General features: G+C 55.8%; 1 protein-coding gene across 9 annotated transcripts in view; it reads left to right on the top strand.

Moving 5' to 3' along the window:
• Positions 1 to 16,387, top strand: part of HDAC4 (histone deacetylase 4) — a 372,535-nt gene that overhangs the window by 97,783 nt on the left and 258,365 nt on the right. The gene's annotated exons all lie outside the window — the stretch shown is intronic.

Below are 16,387 nucleotides of genomic sequence, written 5' to 3'. Positions count from 1 at the left end.
GCAGTGGTGGGGGGGGTCCCCTATCACAGCCACTTGGTCCTCTGAGGGTTTGGGACACCCACCCTTCAAGCCCCTTCTTCCTGGGGCCCAGTGGCTGCCTCGGCTTCACAGGGAGCCACTATCGTGTGGAGCTTCCAGCTCCTCCGTGCTGTTTCTAAACAGCACACCCTCTTGTCGATAAAGGTATCCCAGGGTCCCAGGCACAGTCCCCACTCATCTGAGGATGACCGCACAGACCCCGTCCCAGGCCCCAGGCTTTGTGTTCAGGGCTCTCTTCTTTGTTCCTGTCAGGGCTTCCAGACCCTTTGTGGGCACCCAGGGTGGACGGCTGGCACAGCCAGAGGGTGCTGCCTGAAATGGGCCATCCGGATGGCTCGGGCTTCCAGGCTCCCCGGAGTGCTAAAGGCTGGAGGGTGAGCATGGGAAGCACAGTGCCACCCACCCTGCTGGTGGCCCCTGCAGTCCTGCAGCTCCTGCTGCTTCTGGGTCACCCTGGGCTCAGGGTTTGGGGTGCCCTTGGGGAGGTGCACACAGGAGGCTCGGGCCCTCCTTGGACACCCCTGAATGCTCTATGCATCGCTGCAACTCCTTCCAGGAGATTCTCATGATGAATCCTCTCTGGCTCCTCAGGGGTGTGTGGGTCTCCCGTGTGGGGTGGGCTGGGCTGGGGTCTCCCGTGTGGGCTGGGCTGGGGTCCAGCCTTTGCTCTTTAGCACTTACTCCCACCCCTTATCACCATGCAAACCCTGGCTGCTCTGTGCTCAAGGACCTGGGTCCTGCCATGACCCGTGAGGGCACACGGGGCTTTTGGGGGCACGTGGGGCACCTGGCTGGCGCCTGAGTCTCAGCCTCGTGTAGGTGAAGAGCGTCCTTTCCAGATTGTGTTTTTCATCATCACCAGGAAGGGCATGAAATGAGTGTGTCGGGGCCAGATGATTTGGTGGCTCTGCAGGCTGTGTGGGACACAGGATAGCTTGGCCCTGGGTCAGGTATTAGTCAGTCCTCGCTGGCACCCAGGCAGAGACACCTCCGGGAATAGGGCTGGCCAGGTGGCCTCTGAGGTCCTGGTGTCCCCCGGAAGGCTGTGTCCTCTGCTGCAGTCCTGACTTGCTGGACCTGGGTGGGGACTCATCCACATCTGGGTGGGCCAGGGAACTCCTGGAATGACTAGATAGGTGAACTTTTTTTGCCTTCTAAGTGTGTGAGAAGATGGGAAATGATATAAAAATCAGTGGAAGTTGGATCTATTCAGGAAAATGACTTCCCAGGGAAGAGCTGGGGTCCCTCCAAATTCAGAACCTTTGGTTTCTAGAAGCAAGGCTGACCGAGGTTGGCAGCGTTATGTGAGACCTTTGGTCATGAAATACTCATTTAGGTACGGTGTTGGCCGGGCGCGGCGGCTCACGCCTGTAATCCCAGCACTGTGGGAGGCCAGGCGGGCGGAATCATCTGAGGTCAGGAGTTCAAGACCAGCCTGGCCAACATTGTGAAACCTCGTCTCTACTTAAGATTAAAAAAAATTATCTGGGCGTGGTAGCAGGCACCTGTAATCCCAGCTACTCAGGAGGCTGAGACAGGAGAATCACTTGAACCCTGGAGGCAGAGGTTGTGGTGAGCCGAGATCGCACCACTGCCCTCTTGCCTGGGTAACAAGAGCAAAACTGTCTAAAAAAAAAAAAGTACAGCGTTTTTCATGTGAAGCCAGGCAGTCTAGGATGCTAGGAATCACTTCAGCATGGGGCACACACAGCCGTTGTGCTTGCCCATGGTGCTGCATTCGTTCAGAATACCCGCGGCTGCAGAGCTCTTCGTGGTCACTGCCTGTGTGGTCACCTTGAGTGCCCTCAGACTGAGGGCCTGTGTGGGCAGCAGTCGTGTTTAGGGAACGGGGTCAGAGGAGTACTTGCTAAAGCCTCCTGTGCGCACTGCAACAGTGTGTGCGTTCATGCTAAACCAGTGTGTTCCAACCTGAGACACTTTCGTGGCCCATCTATCCAGGGATGGCTAGAATTTAGTCACTAAATCAAACTAAGCTGCGCCGTCACAAATAACGTGAACACGATTGAAAACCAAACTCAGTTCTTCTACATTTACCTACAAATCTGGAAACTTCTAGAACTTATTTCAGCATTAAAAAAAATAGTTTATGTAGAAATAGTGTTGTTGATTTTTTTTAATATACAAAAATACAAAAAACAAGAAAAACCTTTGAGAGCCTTTTGCCCCTCCATTCCAAGCCTGGCAGAGTGGCTTCCATAAAGGGGCTGAAGCCGGGGTGTCCGTGCCCGCCTGACGCTGTCAGCCCCACTGATGACCCAGACTCCCCAGTCACAGAGCTGCAGACCCCCCAGTGGGCCACTCCCACCAGGCTCAACTAAGCTGACAGCCAGAGGAGTCAAGAATGTTCCCTGCCATTGGCCAGAAAATGTAAGGAAGGTGGAGGTGCCAAACAGACTTGTCAGCCCTGGGGTGTGCTTGCCATTGCTTCCAGAACCCTGGCTACCAACCTAGAGCAAAGCTGGCTGCGTGGTCACTGCTGTGCAGTTGCCATCGGCAGACGAGTGTGGCCATATTTGTGTTACTCAGGACGCTTTCTCATCGGTATTTTGAAGTAACGTGGTGAGCCTCCCATGTGTGCCCATGTGGCAGTGGGTACCTCTGCCCCCCCACAAAGGCTGTCAAAGAACAGAGTCTGCGGGACAGGCCCTGCCTCCTGAGCCGCCCCAGGCTGGCTGAGGAAAGTGCAGGACTCTCCTGCTGGACGTGGGGAGGGGACAGCTCAATGCTGTGGAGCTCACCGTGTGTTCTCTGCTATGAGGCTCACCACAGAGACCCTGGGTGCCCAGTCATGTGTGTTCTCGCGTGTGCATTATATATACCTGTCTTTCCTAACTTTAGAAAGTCCCGAGGTATCTTGTTCCCACGTGACAGTCGGCGTCAACACTGTGTCATTCCTAAGCCTCGTGAAGGAGATTCAGAAACAAGCAGTTCTCGCAGAGTCTGCACGCCGGACGCAGAGTCGCAGCTTCCTTGCAAGCTCTGACCCCAGGAGCCAAGGGCAGGATGCGGTGGTGTTGACGGGGCCTGCCCAAAGGGCGCTACCGTGTGTGAAGTTTCTTCACCAATCCTCAGTTCCTTTTTAAAGCAGCATATCTTTTGAAGAACAAGTTTACGCAGGCTTCATCTTTGCACATGGAGCTTTTAGGACGTTTCATGTCTGTTACGTTGTAGCTTCTATCCTCATGGGGGCTCTGAGTTCAGCAGGGCCTGAGCCGTTAATCTGCTTTTTCAAATGATTAATAATGAAAGTAACATCATGCCACCACCTGGTATCATTTCATGCTTTCTGTGTGCCTGGTGTTTACACGGCCCCCAGCATGTAATCCAAATACTTGCAACAGGTACTGCTCCTGCATGGACTCCTGCCCTGAGCTCACACGGATTCAGGCTGTCCTAGCTCTGGGCTCTGTCAGTATCCTGATTTCATCCTCATTTACAGGGGAGGAAGCTGACTCAGAGAGGCTAAGCAGCTGGTCTCAGGTCACCTGTTAAGGATCAGGGAGCTGGGCCCGCACCCAGGTGTCTGATGCAGAGCTGGTCCTACCTGCTGTATAAGCTGCAGCTCAGAGGGGACTCCAGGGGCTCCAGGGGACCTGGATGAAGTCTGGTGAGGCCTAGGAGGCAGGCCCTTGACAGAGGCAGGAAGTGGGACCTTGGTGCTGAATGTTCCCAGGGCTGTGGGGCGGGCCTGTGGGGTCTGGTGGGCATCTGGGGTTCCTGAGAAGCCCTTGGCATGGGGCTCTGCGAGAGCATGGGCAAGCGCCGCGCCCCGCAGTTGAGCGCAGGAGAGGCAGCTGCTGCAGCCGCTTTGGGGGAGCGAGGAGGGAGGACTGCATTGCTGCCCGTGTTGTTTGCAAGTGAGTAGGTTTGACGAGAAACATGGACAGCGTCAGGGCTGACTTGGATTTCTTACTTCAGGCAACAACTCAACCTGTTGGTTTCCTCAATTGTGAGTTCACAAAAAAAAAAGAAAGCCGACAACGCTGATGAGAGAATTTTTAAGGGAGAGCAAGCCAGAGCTGTCCTGAAGGGAGCGGGGAGACGGAGGAAGCAGAGGAAGCGCACCACTGGGCCTTGTTCTGGGGGCCCCTGCGGGCCACACCACGGGGCCTCGTTCTGGGGGCCCCTGCGGGCCACACCACGGGGCCTCGTTCTGGGGGCCCCTGCGGGCCACACCACGGGGCCTTGTTCTGGGGGCACCTGCGGGCCACACCACGGGGCCTCGTTCTGGGGGCACCTGCGGGCCACACCACGGGGCCTCATTCTGGGGGCACCTGCGGGCCACACCACGGGGCCTCGTTCTAGGGGCACCTGCGGGCCACACCACGGGGCCTCGTTCTAGGGGCACCTGCGGGCCACACCACGGGGCCTCGTTCTGGGGGCACCTGCGGGCCACACCACGGGGCCTCGTTCTGGGGGCACCTGCGGGCCACACCACGGGGCCTCGTTCTGGGGGCACCTGCGGGCCACACCACGGGGCCTCGTTCTGGGGGCACCTGCGGGCCACACCACGGGGCCTCGTTCAGGGGGCACCTGCGGGCCACACCACGGGGCCTCATTCTGGGGGCACCTGCGGGCCACACCACGGGGCCTCGTTCTGGGGGCACCTGCGGGCCACACCACGGGGCCTCGTTCTGGGGGCACCTGCGGGCCACACCACGGGGCCTCGTTCTGGGGGCACCTGCGGGCCACACCACGGGGCCTCGTTCTAGGGGCACCTGCGGGCCACACCACGGGGGCACCTGCGGGCCACACCACGGGGCCTTGTTCAGGGGGCACCTGCGGGCCACACCACGGGGCCTTGTTCTGGGGGCACCTGCGGGCCACACCACGGGGCCTTGTTCTGGGGGCACCTGCGGGCCACACCACGGGGCCTTGTTCTGGGGGCACCTGCGGGCCACACCACGGGGCCTCGTTCTGGGGGCACCTGCGGGCCACACCACGGGGCCTCGTTCTAGGGGCACCTGCGGGCCACACCACGGGGCCTCGTTCTGGGGGCACCTGCGGGCCACACCACGGGGCCTCGTTCTGGGGGCACCTGCGGGCCACACCACGGGGCCTTGTTCAGGGGGCACCTGCGGGCCACACCACTGGGCCTTGTTCTAGGGGCACCTGCGGGCCACACCACGGGGCCTTGTTCTGGGGGCACCTGCGGGCCACACCACTGGGCCTTGTTCTAGGGGCACCTGCGGGCCACACCACGGGGCCTTGTTCTAGGGGCACCTGCGGGCCACACCACTGGGCCTTGTTCTAGGGGCACCTGTGGGCCACACCACTGGGCCTTGTTCTAGGGGCACCTGCAGGCCACACCACGGGTGCGCTGAGCAACGTTTCCCTTCACACCACATGGAGGGTCTTGATGGGGTGGAACCAGGCATCAGAGGATGACAAGTCAACCTGGGAGCGTAGGTAAAAAGGAGAAAACGGTTTCATATTGTCCAGTTACCAGGGCTTCCAGGGACCCTGTCCTCTAGGCCCGTTTCTATATCCTTCTGTCCCCAGGCCTGAGAAGCCGGGTGCGGGGATGGGAACAGGCCAGGGCCGGAGCTGAGCTCTGTTGCCCCACTGAACTCTGAGCTGGCCTTCTGTTCTATACGTGGAGGTGGTGACCTCTCCTACCTGGGGGCATTTGAGACTCCTGAGGACACCCAGCCCAGCAGGCAGAGTGCCCAGGCAGTACTCATGCCTTTCCCCTCCCTGCCAAGGCGCTCCGGGCCCGAGCCCTCGTGGCACCCTGCTTGAGGCTGTCATGACAATTCCATTCCCATACCCCCAGCAAGCCCCTCCAATGGGTGAGACCCTAACTCGGGAGACTGCTTTGGAGAGGAGTTAGATGTCCTGCCCTTCTCAAGAGTGATGGTTCTTAGATGACTGTCTTGAGCCATGCTTCCTCCCACAGGGGTGTGCCCAGGAAGCCTCTGCAGGAAGCTCATGGCTGCTGTGCTCTTGGGTTGGGGACTGGCTCAAGGGTTTGGGGGCTGGGCCGTGCACACCAAGAAGCCATTGGGTGACTGATGTGCTTCTACCGTATTGCTGGAAGAGGGACAGCACCTGTGACAGTGTTTGGAGGACTTGCTCAGGGCCTCTGCACAGATTCTCCTTCCTGAAAACCCCAGGTTTTCAGCCAGCCCGTCTGAGTTTGGATGAAGGGCACGAGGGGTTTTGCTGGTCTGGATACATGTGGAAGGGCCTCCACTTTCTGCTCCTGTTTTCTAGCTTGGCAACTCTGGTGCTAGTTCTGCAATATTTTAATTTGAGGAGCCAGATGAATTTGCTGCCAGGATGGCCTTGCCCTTGACTCTGAAATGAACTCACCCGAGACTTCAGCTTGACACGTCCTTTGGCTGCTGCTGAGTTCTGGGCTGGGCCGTTCGCTGCCTGCCTGTCCATCACAGAGGATCACTGTTCTCCATGAGGATGGAGTTCTAAGTGACTCAGAGTCAAGCCTGCAGGCGCTACGGTTTTCTTTTCTTCCCAGACTGAGAACGATGACCTGAAGGATGTTTTCTGATTGATGTGGTGAGCTGTCGGTATACGGCGTCATGACGGGTGATTTTCCATGGCTAAAAATTATTCTTGACTGTACAGTAAAGGCTTCTGAAGCCCCTACCCCCCTGCCTTTTTTTTTTTTTTAAGAAAAGACTTGTAGCATCAGTCTTAGGCATAGTCTCTCTGGCGGTACTGATGGAGAAACAAAGCCTGGTGACATTTACTACTCAGGAATCACACTGCAACAAACAGGCCTGGCACAGTGGCTCACGTCTGTAATCCCAGCACTTTGGGAGGCTGAGGAGGGAGGATTGCTTGAGGTCGGAAGTTGGAGACCAATCTGGACAACATAGGGGCACCACCTCTCCAGAAAAGTTAAAAACGTCCGCAGGGTGTGGTGGTATGTGTCTGTAGTCCCAGCTATTCAGGAGGCTGAGGAAGGAGGATCCTTTGGGCTGTGAGGTCAAGCCTGCGTGAGCCAAGTCATGCCCCTACACTCCAGCCTGGGCGATGGAGGGAGGCCCTACGCTCCAGCCTGGGCGATGGAGGGAGGCCCTACGCTCCAGCCTGGGCGATGGAGGGAGGCCCTGTTTTAAGAGGGAAAAAGAAAAGAAAAGCACCAGCAGAAGTTAGAAATGTGGGCCGACGTGGGAGCCTGCCTGGCATCACTGATTGCAGGCTGCTGCTCTCGTCCTGGAGCTGTTGGTTTGAGAGCAGATCGAGGACTCAGCAGGCAGGAGGAATGTTCACGGCAGGGGCAGCTCTGGCGCCGACAAGCACGCTGCAGCCCCGCCATCACCTCTCGGATGGGAGACAGACTTCAGAACCAGAGCCCCTTCCAGAGGGTCCTCCTGCTGCTGAGTAACGGGGTGGCACCCGGACGGCTCCGTGAGGGGTGCTGGCTGTGCTTGCCTGGAGGGGTTCCTGCAGGAAGGCCTTGCTCCCCACTGGGGCTGAGGGACCCTGCGGAGCAGCAGCAGGAGGAACGGGCAGTGCTGTTGGAGCCCAGAGAAAAGGGCAGAGCTTTTCCTTGTGGACGGGCAGCCCCAGGAAAAGGGGAGCCCAGAGCCAAGCACCCTTGTCCCAGGGAGGGATCTCACATGGACCCCAAAGACGCTCACCTCTGAGCACTTCCTGGCAGCGTGGATACAATGGACGGAATGGGTGAGGAAAAAGGCCTTCTTTGCCTTCTCTCTCATTTCTCCCTCCCACCACGCAGCCTGCAATATGGAAGAGGATAAAGAAGGAGAGAGCAGTTGGAAAAATCCGGAGGGGGAAGATGGGCTGTTTCGACAGCCTCCGAGGTTCAGCAGGAAGTGACGGGGTGCCGTTTCCACTTCTGCACTTCCATCCCTCTTCTGCAGCAAAGTTCAGCCCAGCTCCGTCCACATGGATGGAGCAGAGTCAAGTTCAGTTGGAATTTTTTTTTCCTGCTCATTTGAAAAAAGAGGAAAAGACACAGAGATACGAAGACGGCTTTATAAAGAAGAGGCCTCCTCGGTCCTCCACTCCAGGACTTTCTGGGATGGTGGAAATGGTCCTTAGTGCCCTGCCCACCGGGGCAGCCACTGGCCATGCCTGGCTGTGGAGCTCATCGGTGGCCACATCAGCACGTGGATGCTGTGACCGAGAAACTGGATTTCAAATCAAATGAAAAGAAATTGCAATTTCAGTCACCACATGTGGCCGGTGGCCACCTGCAGTGCACTCAGGATGGCTCTGGGCTGAGGGTTTCAGGATCATCCTTTATCAGTGATTTGAACGTGTGAGGCTTCGTCTGTTTGAATTTCCCACTTGGGGTAGAAGGGAATGCTCATATCCGAATGGGATTATGTTCACGGCGCTTGGCCTGCACCAGCGTCAGTGTGTTGCTGAGTTTATGCCCCTTCCCGAGGCTGGTCGGAGGCTGCCAGAGAAGTTGTGTTAGAGAGAGGGGTGTTCCGGCCGCCGCAGGGCTCGCCTCCTCGCAAGGAGCAGAGATACCCTCAGAGGTGTGGATTGAGCGGCACTTATGGATGGAACTCAGGAGAGATTCACGGAGCACTGCAGGGAGTCCTCAGAAGGGACCACAAGGAGCAGAGATACCCTCAGAGGTGTGGATTGAGCGGCACTTATGGATGGAACTCAGGAGAGATTCACGGAGCACTGCAGGGAGTCCTCAGAAGGGACCACAAGGAGCAGAGATGCCCTCAGAGGCATGGATTGAGAGGCACTTAGAATGGAACTCAGGAGAGATTCATGGAGCACTGCAGGGAGTCCTCAGAAGGGACCCCTCTTCCTTCTCTACCTCCCCTGCCTCCCAAGTCCCAGTACTCCCCGTCTCCCATGTGCTCGGGCCCCAGCTGTGTCCTTGTAGGCTCTCTGCTCTGTCGCTGGTTGACTCATCTGGTGTGTGCCTCCCCTGTGACATGGTGACATGCTGGGAGCAGAGCGGAGCGCTGTGCTGTCCCCGGGCCCCAGCCGGGCTGTACTGGACCCAGGGTCTGTGAGAGCCGTGGGGAGGCCACCAGTGCAGGGGGTGGGAGCTTTCCCCATGGTTCTGTCCGTGACGCTTCTCACTCAAGGAATTTGCTTTTGTTTCCGTGCATACTATTGAAAATCACTTAGCCAGCAAGCCACTGTCGGCCGTTAGCCTGTTAAACATCAAGACGAAAAGCCGTGTCGCCGCCCCGCCCTCCTGCAGCTGTGATAAACGCAGCTGCCCTGCCTCGAGTGTCTGTTTCTCTGGTTTCGGCACCCCAGCGCCCTGGTGGTACAAGGGGATCAGAACGTCTGCCTGTGATGAGACCACATAAGCATTTTATTTGGATTGTTAGGTGCCTCCGTCCTGGTCATGGCACCACACTCTGTGCCTGCCCTGAAATCTCTTTATCTGGCAGTCGCCTTTCTGCAGTGAAAAGAAAACAAGTAACCTGACCTAGAGGATGGACCAGTAACGAGGCATTTTCACCCGGATGCCGGCAGCGGTTATGTTGGCACTGGGGGAATATTCACGGTGGCAGGCTGGCCCTGGTTCCAGCCTTCGAATATTTGGAATAAGGCAGGCTCTGCCGGTGAGGGGAGCTCCCAGGTTCAGTACATTTTGGAGGAAATAGCGGTGATCATCTTATGACAGTCAAGTGTCTGAGAGATAATTAAATGAAAGTCATCCGAAAGTGTCTGACTAAATGCCTCTCTAACCTCACCCTGTAGGAGTGTCATGATTTCCACACTGTTGGGTCCTGGATAAATGATTCAGCCACAGTCTCATGGCTCTGTAAGGAGTGGCAGGCTGTTCCCGTCACTGCCGGTCCTGTGTATGCTGTGCACAGGGTGTGGGTGGAAGGAGGCTGCAGGGCACCTGCTCCCCAGTGGCTATGAGGACTCAATTAGGAGGCCCTGTAGAGCGCACAGCATTCCCCCAGTGATGGTGTGATTGCGACAGCTAGGGTTGTGGGGCCCCAGAGTAGCCATGGCGTGCTTGTACCTCAACTTCAGGATGTCCCATTTCCCCCTGGGGTACAAGAGCTCTGGCGATTCTGGATCTCTACCATGTGTCAGGTTCTGGAAGCTTCTCTCATCTCCCGGTGATGCCCAGGAGGTCCACCAGCCTCTAGAAGCCACTGCTTGTCCAGGACACCAGCCCAGTTCGTTGTCAAGCCTGGATTCGATCTGAGGTCTGGCTGCTTCAGGGCTTCGGCTGTTCCCTGAGCTTGCTGTCAGCAAACGTTTGGTGAGGGAATTATTTGGTGTGGAATGTCTTATTTATGTTTTAGTCCATTAATTTTTCATCCTGTGAAATATATTTTACCCATTATGATTTCAGCCAGTCTTAAAGACCCATGACACAGGTATCTCTTCCATCATACTGTGCTAATTCCTGCCTTCTTTTGGTGTCTTCTCACCTCTGCATCAGTAGTGTGGCTGTGTGGGGACAGAGGCACTTAGTGGCTGCAGCGCCAGGAGAAATGACTGGACTTGAGGGACCTGTGGAATATGCACACGTTGCTACTTGAATTCCAAGAACACTACTTACCTTTTTGTTTTGCACTTTGGGAGGCTGAGGTGAGCAAATCATGAGGTCAGGAGATCGAGACCATCCTGGCTAACACGGTGAAACCTCGTCTCTACTAAAAATACAAAAAATTAGCCGGGAGTGGTGGCACGCACCTGTAGTCCCAGCTACTTGGTAGGCTGAGGCAGGAGAATTGCTTGAACCCGGGAGGTGGAGGCTGCAGTGAGCCGAGATTGTGCCACTGCACTCCAGCCTGGGCAACGAGAGCAAAATGCTGTCTCAAAAGATAAAAATAGGTAATTCACTTTCACTTTCAAGGTCTCAGTTTTCTCGAGAGTTCTAAAGTGATGAACATAGTCTTTCTAAGATTTTCTTTTTGTGTCCGTGGCCTCTGATGTGGCATAGCCCTGTGTCAGGTGGGGCTGAGCCCAGAGGGTGCTGAGCGGATGGGGCTCACCGTGACAGCGTGGTGTGATCCCGAGGGCGCTGGCGCTGTGATGGGCGCTGCCAGTGGGGTGGGGCCTGGCATCCTCAGGCCTCGTTAGCCAGTAGTGACCACATGATGGGCAAGCGTTCTCATGCCCTGCTTGGTTTCCCTGAGTTAGGGAAGCCGCTGCACAGCAAGGCTCCACAGCAGCTCACAGCTGGACAGCCAGGGAGCTGCAGAGTGTCGACTTGACCTCTGCACCCCCATCTCAGCCCTGTGCCGTCACACCAGCGTCTGAGTTAAGTGACGACGCAAAGCTCTGGGTCTTGTCTTCTAGTGGGGACTTTTGTGGCTTTCCCACAGGTTTTTGGCACCGAGTGCTGCTCTCTGGGACAGCGTGGAACCCTTTCGGGAGGGAAGTCCACTTTGGAGGCCCTGGGCTGATGTCTGAAGGAGCCGTGGGCCTGCTTCATCCTCCAGCCAAGGTTAGGGGGAGCACTGGCTGCTCGTGGGAAGGTCGGGGGCTTAGGTGCATTGTGATCACCTTGTCCTCGGTCCCCACTTCCGTCAGAGCTTACACAGTGACACGTGGGTGCAGAGGCTTCTGGGGATGTGCAGGCCAGCCCTTGTAGGCAGTGGCATAAGGCTTAATTCCTTTTTATTTTTTTTTAAACATAAACACAAACAGAAATGGCAGTTTTCTTTGTTCCCTGCAGCCCTGTGAACATGTTTTGTGGCCATCTAGAGAACTGATCATTTCTTTGGTGGGACAATCAAATATTGAATGTTGAGGGAAATTAGGGCAAATGGCTACAGGGTTGTCCGCTTTTGACAGGCCTGGTGAGTTTAGTCATTAGTCATTCATCCACGCTTTCTAAATTGATCTGCCCCCAGCGATCTCCTGGGCTGTGGGGAGAGTCCTGGTTCCCACGCCCCTAACCTGACTGAAGCACGGCTCCCGGCTCCAGCAGTGGGAGAGCACCCCGTTTCCGTGTCCAGGACACACTTGAGCACCGCTGCCTTGATTTGTTGTTTAGTGACTTACTTTCAAGGAAAAAGAGCCAGAAATGACGAGATAAATGCAAAGTCCTGGAAAATGAAACAGTGCAGTTTCTCTTAAATGCCAGCCAGCACTGTGACCCTGATCTGCCACGGCCTTCCAAGGTAGTTGAGGCCACAGGAAATGTCACGGGGTGACCTTTAGAATCACAGTATCAGCACTCAGCTGGCTGTCTGCATCTGAAAAAGGAGAGATTGTAGCCAGTGAAATGGGGAAAAATCAGAAAACCAGGCCGGGGCCCTGCAGGACTGGCTGTGACCTCCCTGTGCGGCCACCGGCAGAGACCCTGGTCCAGGCGGTACTGGCCTTCTGGGCATACTGCTGGTGTCCACACCCAGCACACACATACGGCCAAGCACATCCTCTGCGCACAGGCATGTGTGCACACCTGCATATGTGTGTGTGCCTATGCTCTGAGAGTCGTGGCTCTCAGGCCAGGCGTGGTGGCTCATGCCTGTAATCTCAGCACTTGGGGAGGCTGAGGCGGGAGGATCAGCTGAGGTTGGGAGTTTGAGACCAGCCTGACCAATATGGAGGAACCCCATCTCTACTAAAAATGCAAAAATTAGCTGGGCATGGTGGTGCATGCCTGTGGTCCCAGCTACTCACGAGGCTGAGGCAGGGGAATCACTTTACCCGGGAGGCGGAGGTTTCAGTGAGCCAAGATCAATCACAATTGCATTCCAGCCTGGGCAACAAGAACAAAACTTCATCTCAAAAAAAAAGGAAAGAAAACGTGGTGGCTTTCTGATTGAACAAGCAGTGTGTCAGGGACGCGGCTCCAGGGCAGCCCGTGCAGGCTGCAGTTTGTTGCTGGATTAACTTTGACCGTCCCTGAGCCTCTCTGTGCCCCAGTGTCCTTATCTATAAAATGGGGGTGATGGCATCGTCTGTTCTCTCCTGCTTCTGTGAAGATGAGGGTCCCCTGAAGATTGTGCATTGCCTGGTAGCTCTAGTGACTGGCTCTTTTTTCAGCGCCCCTAAGACGCTGTTGTAAATGAAGTGTGAGTTGGTAACTGAATAGTGAAGAGGCTGAGAAAGCCAGTGAGGCTCTGGGAGCTTGTGACGCGGCTTGGAGACACAGCTGCCCCGGAACTCAGGCAGGCGGCCGGCTTCTCTGGTCTGTTCGCGCAGGAGTCATTGCTGCTGATGGTGGTGGTGGTGGTTTTGGTGAGGATGTTCATTTAAGAAATAAAATGGAGCTGAACGGAATGGTCAACTGGACACACAACAGAATGGAAAGCCTTCCAGAGACCGAGCACGAAGGGAAACAGCCAGTCGCGAAGCGAAAATGCCAAGAGCTTTCTCCTTTCACAAACCAGGGCCATTGCTCTCTGCTGATGAGTGAGGACCTGTTTGCCACAGGAAGTTGTGGAAAGGACAGAGGCGGGGGAAAGGGAGACTCTCTCTGACTCCTGGTCCTGTCACCCTGGGCTCCACCGGGAACGTTTTCATCCTTTCCTTCTAGCTCCGATCTTGTCTCGTTCTCATTGGTTTTTCTGTGACAAGCTTTTGGATGAATAAAAATCTGCTCTTTAGCTTTTCAGCCTTGCCTGTGATCATCTTTTCACATTATTAAAAACCCTCAGCAGCTGTTCCCTGGCAGTAAGAGTCTTACCCAACAGGTGTGGTCCTGAAGCCCTTGGACAGAGTCTTCCCACCCCACTTACAGCACAGGCTTCCCTTCTGTGGCCCATCATCCATGACCCGCATGGTGCTGATATGACCCTGAGGGAGGAGTGGCATGGACCTCTTTTACAGGACAGGAAGCTGAGACGCTGAGCTCCTGGCTGGGGTGGGCTCTGCTGCCTCTGAGGCCTCCAAGGAGGGCCCATGCCCCCCTACCCCTCTTCCTTACAGCTCCCTGTTGTGCTGCCAGCTCTGCCTGCTGTCCTGAGCGCCGGCCATGAGGGACTCTGGGGTGCCCACAAATACCTCTCTGTGTGCCCCAGCTGTTCCCACCGCTGTTGTCCCCTCCCAGAGGGAGCCCCACCCGCTCAGAAGCCTGGGTCTGACAGAGCTCCTCCCTCCTCTCCACCTTCCACATGGACTCAGTGTTGCTAACACAGTGGCACAACCTTCCCTTAGTCTCTTTACACTCTGCTTTTTTCTCTCTGCCCTGGAAGCCAGGTAGCCTGCAGACTCTCTCAGCAGCTCCAGGAACCTTTCCAAACGTGAGTCTGATATGTCAGTCCTCTGCTAAGGCCCATCAGGAGCTGCCGTTATCCATGTCCCCACAGCAAAGGGACGGCCTCCTGTGGTCCCTCCAGCCTGGGGCTTTGCCCACTGAGGGCTCTGTGCCCAGGTTCAGAAGCGGCTGCACCTGCCTGGTGATTACGGTCCTCATCTGAGTTGCCCTGGAGTGATAGAGCCAGCTCATGGGACACTTCTATTTTATCATAAGTATGAAACCTCAGTGACCCTGCCCTGCACGGGAGCATCCACAAGCTTTCTGCCCAATTTGTGATATGAGCTGCTTTTCCTCCCATAGGCAGCAGAGGGTGGGCTGGGGGATGATGGGCTGGTGTTTGTGTGGCCCAGTTCTTGCTAGAAATGTCTCTGGTAAGTTAACAAATGGCAGTTAGTAAATTGCAAGTGGATGATTTAAAATCCTCCTGTTACTTTAGAGTTGTAGGGCCCTCGCAGGTGCTTAGCAAATACTTGTTAAATATTTCCCACTAGAAAGGTCTCCTAGGGATGCAAGGAGGCTGGTGTTCTCGCCATCAGGGTTTTTATGCCATCACTGGGCGCACCTAAACTCTATGTCCAGGTAACACAGGCTGGCTTCTCAGTACTGGGCACGATGGACCCGAACCCCAGGAAACCACCTGGCAGGCACGGCCACTGGAAGCGGGGCAGCCGGAGGAAGCCCCGAGGTGCCCTGTGTGCTGCTCCGGGGATCCCTTTGTCCTCAAGCAGGTGGCCTCAGCTCCTGTCCTCAGCTTCTGCCTGGCTCTTGACCCCTTACCACCTCATGGTAGCAAGCATTTGACCTTTCTCCCATGCTCCTTCCGTGCTGTCCGCCCTTGCCACGTTCTGCCCCTGCTGGGGTAGGTTTTATCCCCCTTGAATTGTAGAGGGTAGGACCCTTCTCGAATAGGGTTTTCTGGGACCCTGGGGTTTTGCAAGGTGTTTGCAGTTATTCACCATGAAAACTGCGGGCAGGGGGCAGGCCCTGGTCAAACCTCTTTTGGGGAAGCTCAGAGAAATTCAGAAGGCAGTTGCTGTGTGGAAGCCCTGGGGAGCTCTGAAGCAGAGAAACCAGCCGGGCTCTGTCTAGAAGAGCCTTGGCCTATTTATTATTTCAGGGAATTTATATCCCATGGACCTCCTGGCCCCTCATGGGATGCCCTTTGGGAAAAGCCTTCTGAGGACTGACCCAGCTGGAGCAGGTGCCTGGGAAGGAAAGCCATTTCCAAGGGACTGTGGGCTACCTGGGAGCTGGCCGCTGGCCTCGCACCTGAACCTGAGGGCCAGGTGGGTGGTCTCATTTCATGTCTATAGGGATATTGAACTGCATTTTTTTAAAAAGTAAAACTATGTCTAATGGAGCTCTCTATTTACTGTTTGAGTGATAAGTTAAAATGGGAAATGTTCTTTTTCCCCCAAAAGGCCTGAGCAGGGTTTGCTCTGAGTGCTGCCGCGTGCCTGTTTCCACCCAGCTTTTCCCTGTAACTGTTTGGTTATGAAAAGGACACTGCATGTGAGAGACCCGGTGAAAGAGCCTCCTTGGCTCTGGTAGTGAACTTCCATCACCCTCTTCCAAAACAAGAAGCAAAAAAGAACCAGTATCCCTCAACCTTCCCTCCCGCCCCTAGGCTTCTAGTTCAGCATTCTGGATTTCACGTTGCTTGACCTAACCCATTACTTGGCTCGAGTTCCCAGATAGGATACTTAAACTTGCTTTTCTGGAATTGAAGAGATGCATTTTAGATATAGGTTGGTGGGTCTGTATTTCCTAGGCCAGTATGCCCATAGGGACACTGGTTTCTCGCTGGGGTGGTGGGGTCATTGCTGGCCCATCAGATTCACTTGGCTCTGGGCTCCAGATGGACAGCGGGGCTCACCCTCCACTGCCCATCTCAGCGTAGAAGCTCTCCAGGGTCTTTTTGTCACACATCCAACAAACAGCCAGTGCTAGAAAGGGGTTTGTGCGCTAACGCAGAGAGCTGTAGGTGAGGGCACCTTATCTTCTGCCATACCAAGTGGATGTGACCTTAGGGTCCCTGGGCCTGCCTCTGTAGGTGATCTGGGAGCCAGGGCATTGCAGCAGCTACCCTGCTGGGAGTCCCCATGACCTGTGCCTGCCACACTCTGACAAAACATTGGAATACCCGTGGCCTCACCCACCATCCTG

The sequence above is a fragment of the Callithrix jacchus genome, chromosome 6 (genome assembly GCF_049354715.1).
Source record: "Callithrix jacchus isolate 240 chromosome 6, calJac240_pri, whole genome shotgun sequence".
NCBI classification, from domain to species: Eukaryota; Metazoa; Chordata; class Mammalia; order Primates; family Cebidae; genus Callithrix; species Callithrix jacchus.
The sequence above is the reverse complement of the archived record's forward strand: the minus strand, read 5'-3'. Positions and strand labels throughout refer to the sequence as shown.